At 43.0% G+C, this 8943-nt stretch overlaps 1 protein-coding gene across 18 annotated transcripts in view; it reads right to left on the bottom strand.

Moving 5' to 3' along the window:
• Positions 1-8943, bottom strand: part of NRXN3 (neurexin 3) — a 1555579-nt gene that overhangs the window by 1217886 nt on the left and 328750 nt on the right. The gene's annotated exons all lie outside the window — the stretch shown is intronic.

Here is an 8943-nt window from a genome sequence, read left to right as displayed (position 1 = left end):
GGGGGGGGAATCTTGTAATTTTAAAAGTATGGTTTTATCAGAGCAGTTTCATATAGTTCATCTATCCTAATGGAAGTAGGTGCCCCTGGTTAAATGAATGTGTTTGTGCGTGTGTGCGTGTAGGCATAATTCTACACCCCATTAAAATAAAATAAAAAGATCACCTGTGGCTTTCTACTCCTAGCTCCTACCCACCCTTTCCCAGCCAATTGCTTCTTATTGGCAGGCAGTACCTTCCAGAAATTCAGACAACTCATATTACAAAATACTTCCTGAGGGCCTTACTACAAACAAAGCATTGCAAGACATGCAAAAGGGAGGGAGAAAGACATTATTTACAACCCATAAGGTGCTCACTGGAGAAAAGTACACAAATAACTATTACACAAAGCAAAGCAATATTAGATGTTATAGGAAACCTTAACCATTTACTAGGAAGAGCTCCAAGGAAAGGCTGTGAGCACACTTGCATCCTACTTGAGCTACCCTGAGCTGCCTCTATGGCATGCTCAAGTCTTCCAAACTATTGGAAACTTTTACTTATGCAATACCATCTATATATATAAAAGTCTAAGCAACCATTATAACCGAACAACTGGAACGACTGGTCAACCAGTCACTGTGACTTGCACTGACCATCAGAGGGCAGATGCTCAATGCAGGACCTGCATCCTGGTGGTCAGTGTGCTCCCACAGCAAACCTCCCCCGCCCGGCCACTACCCCCCCACTCTGGCCCCATAGGCCTCAATTATCGGCCAGGCCAAGGGACCCCACCTGTTCACGATTCGTGCACCAGGCCTCTAGTTTTCTATAAATCAAGTGGCAACAATGACAAAAGTGGGAAATCTTCTACCAGACAAGCATGAAGGTCTGCAACCCTGAGAAGGACATGTAGCCCTGAGATGGGCAGAAGGCAAACCTGCGGATCTGCTTCAAGCTCTTCCAACACGTGGGCAATCCCTGTTAGCTGAGGGCAAGCTCCTGATGCTGAAGAACAAAGACTTTGGAAAGCACGTGATGTGGAAAGAGCACATGAACCCACAGGCAGAGATGAGCACTAGCCTCCAAACATTTCCACACGCAACTGAAGAAGGTGTTCCTGCATGGGAATTTCCTGTGGGCACACTCACACACCCTGTACATGCCATCCATTGTCTTCTGCTTCCTCTGGCTATTGTGCCCTATGGGGTCCTTCCTTTGCAGGTGGAAGAATGAGCACCCAGAGGACAAGCTCTTCAACAGGGCTGTGGGGGTGTCATCTGTTAGTAACCCCTAGTCAGACAATATCAGGTAGGAGGGCCATTCAGCCACCTCTGGAACCCAGATGGCCACCTCCAGATTAGCTCCTTCTACAGAACAGGTAAGGGGCCAGATGGATGTTGTCTTCAGACCTTGGAAGTGCTGCTCTTCTCTATCCAGACAGACCTGCTAGTGTTGGCCATTTCCTGAAAGATCTTCCTGAAAAAGGCCTAAGCTGAGGACTTCTGAGATGCCCTTCAGCTGGCCTTGAAGCATAGGAGAGCTGGGATGTAGCAGCTACTGCCCCCGGAGGACCTGGCACATCCACCCCAGCCTGAAGGGTTCTTTATGGCCTTCACTTGGTGGTCTGGAGTCATTGCGGGCACTGAAGGCCCCCTACGTGGTGCTGTCCAGTTGGTCAGGCAGCTGGAGGAGGCAGGTGGCCCCCACACAGTGCCTCAGGCAGGCTAGTGTTGCAGAAACTGTTCACACCTTAGCCACCTGCAGCCAGGCAGGTTTAGAAGAGTTTCCCCCCCCCCAAGTGTTCTGTTTCCTGGGCAAACGCTGGAATGAATGCATATACGATGTTATGTGCTCTAGTTTTTATTCTTGGACACAATTTTTTTTCTCACGTAACTCCGCATATATGTCTATAACAGTGTGACTTGTAATAAAGGCTTCTTCTTATTGAAGAAGAAAAAAGGTAGATAGTGTCAAGTATTGTCAAGGATGGGATATTGTGGGACATTTTTTGGTATATGGTTGGTGGGAGTTTAAACTGGTACAGCCCTTCTGGAGAGCAATCTGGAAGTCTTTGGTGTAATGAAGCATGTGTACTCCCTATAACCCAGAAACACCACTTCTGGGAATATATCCCCAAGATGGTTCTCACTCAGCACCATGCACCACACTGCTGGTAAAAGCAGAGCCAGAGCACAGTTCCCACCCTTGAGTTAATGAATCTGGAAGAAGTGACAAATGCAGAGAGTGGAATGCCATACAGCAGTTAAAACGGAGAAACTTAATGCAAATATGAAAAGATCTTTAAAACTCTAGTGAATAAATAAAAACAGCAAGAGATAATAAACACATCAAGAGATACAGCACATGCCATTAATATAAATTTAAAATGCATAATTAAATCATATTACATATCTTACAAGGGTACATGCTTACTTAAAGATATATATGTGTGTATGTATATATCTTTGTAATGAATGTCTATACTATTGTAATGGGTGTCTCTGGGGAAGGAGAATAGGAAGTATGATTAAGGATAAAGAGAAACAAAAAATAAAACCAGAGCCTGGCCAGTGTTGCTCAGTGGTTGAACATCAACCCATGACCTGGAGGTCATGGTTGGATTCCAATTCCCAGTCAGGGCAATGCCCGGGTATCCCCAGTAGGGGGGTGTGCAGGAGGCAACTGATGGATGATTCTCTCTCATCATTGATGTTTCCATTACTCTCTCCCTCTCACTTCCTCTCTCTGAAATCAATAATTACACACACACACACACACACACACACACACACACATACGCACATATATATAATAGGTAATATGCAAATTAGGCCAGGACGCCATAATGGGTCATGACCAGACAGGAGGAGGTTGCGTGTGCAGGTGAGGCCTGGAGTGGAGACAGAGACAGACACAGGGGGGGGCTGCCCGAGCCTGATCGGCAGCTGGGGCAGCCCCAGAGCGGAAACAGTCAGAGGGTTAGGGGGGGCCTGGGGTGGAAGTCAGGTGCAGGTCCCGGCTGACTGCGGCGCTAGTCAGGCCTGACTCCCAGGGCAGCACGCAGGGTGCCTCCTCCCACAGAGTGAGGCGGGGCGCCTCCTCACACAATTTCAATCATGCGCTGGGCCTCTAGTTAAAAAATAGAAACAAAACCAGCGAGACCTTGCACTATTGGTGATGATGTGTTATAAACTAAAAGGCTTACATTCAACTCCCTTTACCTAAGGTCAAAATGAGAAATAACATTTTGCTTGATTTGAGCAAAATATGCTATTTGTGTCTGAACTGAATTCATCGTACAGTGTGACACGGTGGTCTAAGAGGACAGGCATTGATGTCAGAAAGACTGGGCTTTGAATGAAAGCCCTATCGTTTATTAACCATGTCTGCAAGGATTAAGAAGAGATAATGTATGTAAAGCACTTAGCCCAGCACCTGCTGCAAAGCAAGCAATGAGTAAATGGTAACTATTCATAATAGGTAATATAATTTATCATTTTTTTCATCTTCTATTTTAGTCCACACACCTTGAAACATTTTACATGGTAAGAAAATCATAAGCTTCTTATTGGCTTATGGTTTATACCCTCCCTACATCCAAGAGATTCAGAGGAATTATATATGATTAATCAATAAGAAAAACAGAATAATCAGGGATAAAAGCAGAGCACGTTTCCTCCAAAGGAAGGAAAGGGTAAATATCAGGAGGAACCTGAACAGAGCTGGTGACTGCAAATAAGTTGGCCCAGGAGCCAAAGAAATGAAAGTAGAAAGGGAACTGTGTGGGCCTCACAGTTTTCAATTCATGGCAGAAACACACTCCTTTGCAGAAACACACTCCACTTGTGTACTGTATCACTTGGGTTTCCATGTTAGAACATGGAACACAATACCCGCAACAAGTTTGGCAAAGTCACAGAATATCCATCTAAACAGGGGACTCATGCATGGAGGGCAGGACATTAACTTGTTAAAAAGGAGGAAATGGGTGCTGAGGTGATATGTTTGGGTCTCTTGCTTTCTGACAATCTTACTAATCCCAGGGAAAGAATTTTACTCTGGAAGAATAGCTGGTGAATATGACTATTAGACAGTCTTTCTCAAAGAGCATCATAGTCAAGTTCCCAAGCTCTGGAGCCAACACTACTAGGTTCAAATCCTGTTCTGCCATTAACTAGTTCTGTGATCTTGGGGAACTCACTTAACCTCTCTGTGCCTCAGTTTTCTCATAGTACCTACACCAAAGAGTTGTGCTGATATTTAAATGAGTATTCTTAAGGCACCTAGAACAGTGCCAGGCACATGGTAAGCATGACATGAGCAATATGAGCATGTGCTAAACAAATGAAAGAATAAATATCAAATGCCATAGGCAAGCCTCTGGCAGGTGCTGGATTGTAGTAGATTCTGACTGAATTATCTAAAAAGTACCTTGAGGGAAGATACGCTTTGACGCATTAAGTGCCAGCTGTGGGGAGGCAAAGTTGTCTCCTGTGAACAGTTAGTTGCTGAGCCTGTATTTTCACACAGACAAAATATACTCTTTTTGCCAGGCACGGGAGGGTGATGTAAAATCACAGCTACAACAGGAATCCTGTAACTGTCAGAATAACTGAAGGCAACTTGGTGCCTGGCTTTGTGCTGGGACCTTCATGCATTAGTTCTCATCCTGAAAATAAAGTAGGCATTATCATTAGCGCCATTTTACAAACAAGAAAACTAAATAGTTCAGAGAGGTTGAGTGATTTGTTCAAAGCCACACAGCTTGTTAAATGTCAGAGTCCCTTTGGCTCAAACCCTATGCTTTTTCCACTAAATTATGCTGTTTATTCCTTATTCAATTAAATGGATAGAGATTAGGGGAAGAGGAGTATTAAAGTCGAAGATCTCCTAGACGTCTTTTCATGGCATCCTCTGCTAGGTAGGAGCCCAGTGACAACAATTCAAGTCCTTGAGTGTCTTTGAAAATAAAGATTAGACATTTGTTAACACAGAGGATATTAAAGTTGACATGTTACTTTTTTCTAGTATAGCCAACATCATGAGTGATATTCTTACACAAGGCAAGGAATCTCCAGAGAGCATGTCAGAAGGCAGGTGGTGGGAGTGATATTTTAGCAATAACCTGAACCTCATTTAATTTAAATTTCTAATAAATCTTTGGCAATATTTCAGTCTATGAATTATTATCTGTAACATATTACATCTGATATATCTCACAACCAATCATGATGATACATCGTGTCCTAAAACTAATGTTGATTTCAGCTAGATTAAGATGCACCAGGAAAGTTCACTCTCACATACACACTTCATTGAGTCAGTAAAATGCAATGCCTGATATTGTACCTTTTGATATTGCATTGAGTTTTGAAGAACTCTGGAGCCTCAAGAGCTCTGGGTTAAAATGAAAATACCATCTATACCATTGTTATTTAACAAATTGAAGAGCAATTTCCAAATTATCCAGCCTCTTGGCATGAATCACAGACTAGATGTAAGAATTAGTGGTGCCAGGAAGCCTGGGCAAGCTGAAGAATGAGGAGAACCAATGGGAACCATCACCTCCTTTGCCTTCCCTTTGGAACATGGCCTAAGCCCACCCAAACAGCAGCAGTCTGGGCTCAAGGAGTGTTCCCACTTAGTGGGGGTAGCACTGGCCCAGGACTGTACACACATCAGAACTCTCCCTTTGGAAAGAGAAATTGGAGTGTCTCACATCCAGAATCCCAGTCTCTCATTTCAGTATCATCAAAATTTAACATCTTTCCATAACAGCCAATTGCATTAATCATTTTGTTAATCTCCAAATCTAAATCTAAACCAACAGAATCTAACCTCCAAATCTAAAACAACAGAAGAATAATTAAAGACAAATTTACCTCCTTGGTTTTCTTCTTCTAAGACACTACTTTGTTGGAAAGAATATTCTTCTCTTTCTCCAGGAACAACAACATCTCAATGGCCTTTAGTGACATTTCATTTTGAGAGATATTTCATTCTGAGTCTATTTTAACTATATAAGATACACTTAAGATGCACAATTAAAGGGAAGTAATCATCATGTTCCATTAAAGGTGGGAGATTTAAAGTTCAACCAGGTAAAGTGATTTGCTAAGTCAAGGATTCTGTCCTCTGAGCCACACATCTTTGGAGTAGGGCAGCTGTGGAACATTTCCCACTCTCCTCTGTGTCCTGTTTTGCTATGGAAGCAGGAGGAATGATGCTAAGGGTTAGTATGAGTGTGTTTGCATGGTAAACAAAAAATAAATAAACTGGAACCTGAAGACCGGAGCTCCAGAGCCAATTCTCTCTCTTCTAACTTGTACACCTTGGGAAACCCACCAATGCATTCATGACCCAATTTGCCCTTAGTCAAAGGATGATCTTCAAAATCTCTGCCCTGCCAAATGGATAAGGACATTGCCACAAAATGATAAAGCTTTTTGAAATTCCATCCTTACTTAGCTATTTATTTTGTACTTAGTATATACCAGGTACCATACTAACCTCTTTATATCTGTTATCTCATTAACCTTTACAACTGTCCTTTTGCGAAAGCACGTAGATGTCCTAAGAATTGTACCTCTTTCTTTTCTTTTGCAGACCAGATCCTGGGCCCTCTGTCCTGCACACAGATCCCTCTAGCCTATCTGGGCCAGATGCAGCCTGTTTGGGGCCAGACCCCTATGCTATAGACCAGGGAGGGCAGCAGCAAGCACATGGAGCCATAGGAACAGAGCCCAGCAGAAGGCTCAAGCTCCAGCCCGTCCACAAGTAACCACACCTCCAGTGCTTAGTCGTGACTGGCAAGTGGAGTAAGTTCAACGGATTCTCCCTTCTTACTTTCTGAGCAGCTCGGTTGTCCTCCTAATAAGCCTTCATTAACTAGGAGAAGGTGTCAACATGCCAACAAAATTAGCAGTTTCAATATCTTCCTGAAGTGTTTGAGTGTTTAAAAGAAAATGAAGGCTTGGTCACTTCCCAGTTATTTTTACTCTCTGCCACCCACCTGCCTTTTGGGCAATCTGTTCCCATTGAAGTGCACCCTTCCATTCTGCTTCTTTTTTAAAAAAGCTATGTGTGTCTTTTCCCTTCTCTTTCTCTGATAAATTTCAAGTAGTTTGCATCTATTCTTCCTCCCCTCCACAACCTTATTGCCTGGTAGAAAGAGTTAATAAGCCAGTTGCTATGGGCACAGCTAACTTGGAGGGTTATTTGGACCATGAGTTTAAAGATAAAATTAAATGGGCCATGAAGAAAGAGAAAGATTGAGATTTAGATAAATGGTCTGGGAGGGTAGAGGAGTAAAAATATAGAACAAAACAGCTCAACTCCCAGGATTTACCAAAATTGGAACTTTGTTACCATGAAATCACAAATGTCCCTCCTCCTCAAAGAATAAGCACCATTGTCAAGCCTCCCATGGATGAATAACCTCTTGGATTCCTATTGACAGAGAGGCCTTTTATACAACTTGGAAAGGGGAGGGGTGGATGGGGCTAGGGCTACCCAAGAGGAGAGCAACAAAGCTTCTGGAGTTAAGGTTTGGAGGCAAACCCAATCTGAGGATCCCTGAAAATAGTGGGCCTCAAAATCAGCAGGGATCAGCAGCCAGTGCTCATGTGTTTCAAAGATCAGGTGGCAATGCACCCCAGACAGTCCCAAATTCACATTCTTCATTCTCAGGGCTCTTCACACTGGCTGCTAGCACTTCCAATACATTATGGTCAAAGGGAATCTGAGACCCCTTATTTGGTATCTAAAAACTAGACAAGGGCCCCAGCAGGTCTGTGGATAGAATGTTGGTCTTTGGACTGAAGGGTCCTGGGTTCGATTCTAGTCAAGGGCATGTACCTTAGTTGCAGGCTGCTCCCTGACCAGGGCCCTGGTCCAGGTGTGTGCAGGAGGCAATCAATTAATGTGTTTCTCTCACATTGATGTTTTTTTCTTTCTCTCTTCCACCCTCTCTAAAAATCAATGGGCAAACGAGGAGGAGGAGGAGGAGGAGAAAAAGAAGAAAAGACAAAAAAGCTCTATGTATATTTTACCAGTCTATGTGATTAAAAATAGTATTTACTTGCAGAGAGTAATTGAAATAGTCCCAATGAAGTGAATTTAGAATGAACGTTGTTTATTTTTCTTTCCTAACTTGATGCCAGTGTCTAGGAATTCTGGCCAACTTTGGAGGCAGCTTGGGAGGGATCTGAGCAAGGAAGATGATGCTGTCAACCCTTCCCCCTAAGACAGTGATGGCGAACCTTTTGAGCTCGGCGTGTCAGCATTTTGAAAAACCCTAACTTAACTCTGGAGGACTTGGATTTAGAAATTTTTTGATATTTGCAACCATAGTAAAACAAAGACATATTTTTGATATTTATTTTATATATTTAAATGCCATGTAACAAAGAAAAATCAACCAAAAAAATGAGATACCTTAAAGCTCGCTTGCTGATGACTGCTACCAGAATGGTAATTCCGTCCTTTAGCTACCAAAAGGGTTCCATGATCCTTATTTGAATACCCAGGTAACAGTTGAGGCAAGACTGGAATATTTTATTAGGACTGAAATCCAGGCTAGATGAATAACAACGTGGAAAGAGACAACATAAAACTGGATAATCTTGGCCCTGGCTGGTTTGGCCCAGTGGATAGAGCACTGACATGTAGACTGAAGGGTCCGTTCGATTCTAGTCAAGGGCATGTACCTTAGTTGCAGGCTGCTCCCTGACCAGGGCCCTGGTCCAGGTGTGTGCAGGAGGCAATCAATTAATGTGTTTCTCTCACATTGATGTTTTTTTCTTTCTCTCTTCCACCCTCTCTAAAAATCAATGGGCAAACATCCTCAGGTGAGGATTAAAAAATAAATAAATAAGAACTAGACAAAGGATGGGGTACATGATCCAGATTAATAAATAGTAGACAAAAGGAGGAGGTGGGAGAGGAGGAGGAGGTGGGAG

This window comes from Myotis davidii, unplaced genomic scaffold (assembly GCF_000327345.1).
Source record: "Myotis davidii unplaced genomic scaffold, ASM32734v1 scaffold309, whole genome shotgun sequence".
Classification (NCBI taxonomy): Eukaryota; Metazoa; Chordata; class Mammalia; order Chiroptera; family Vespertilionidae; genus Myotis; species Myotis davidii.
Note: the sequence above shows the minus strand (reverse complement) of the source record. Positions and strands in the feature narration are given on the sequence as shown.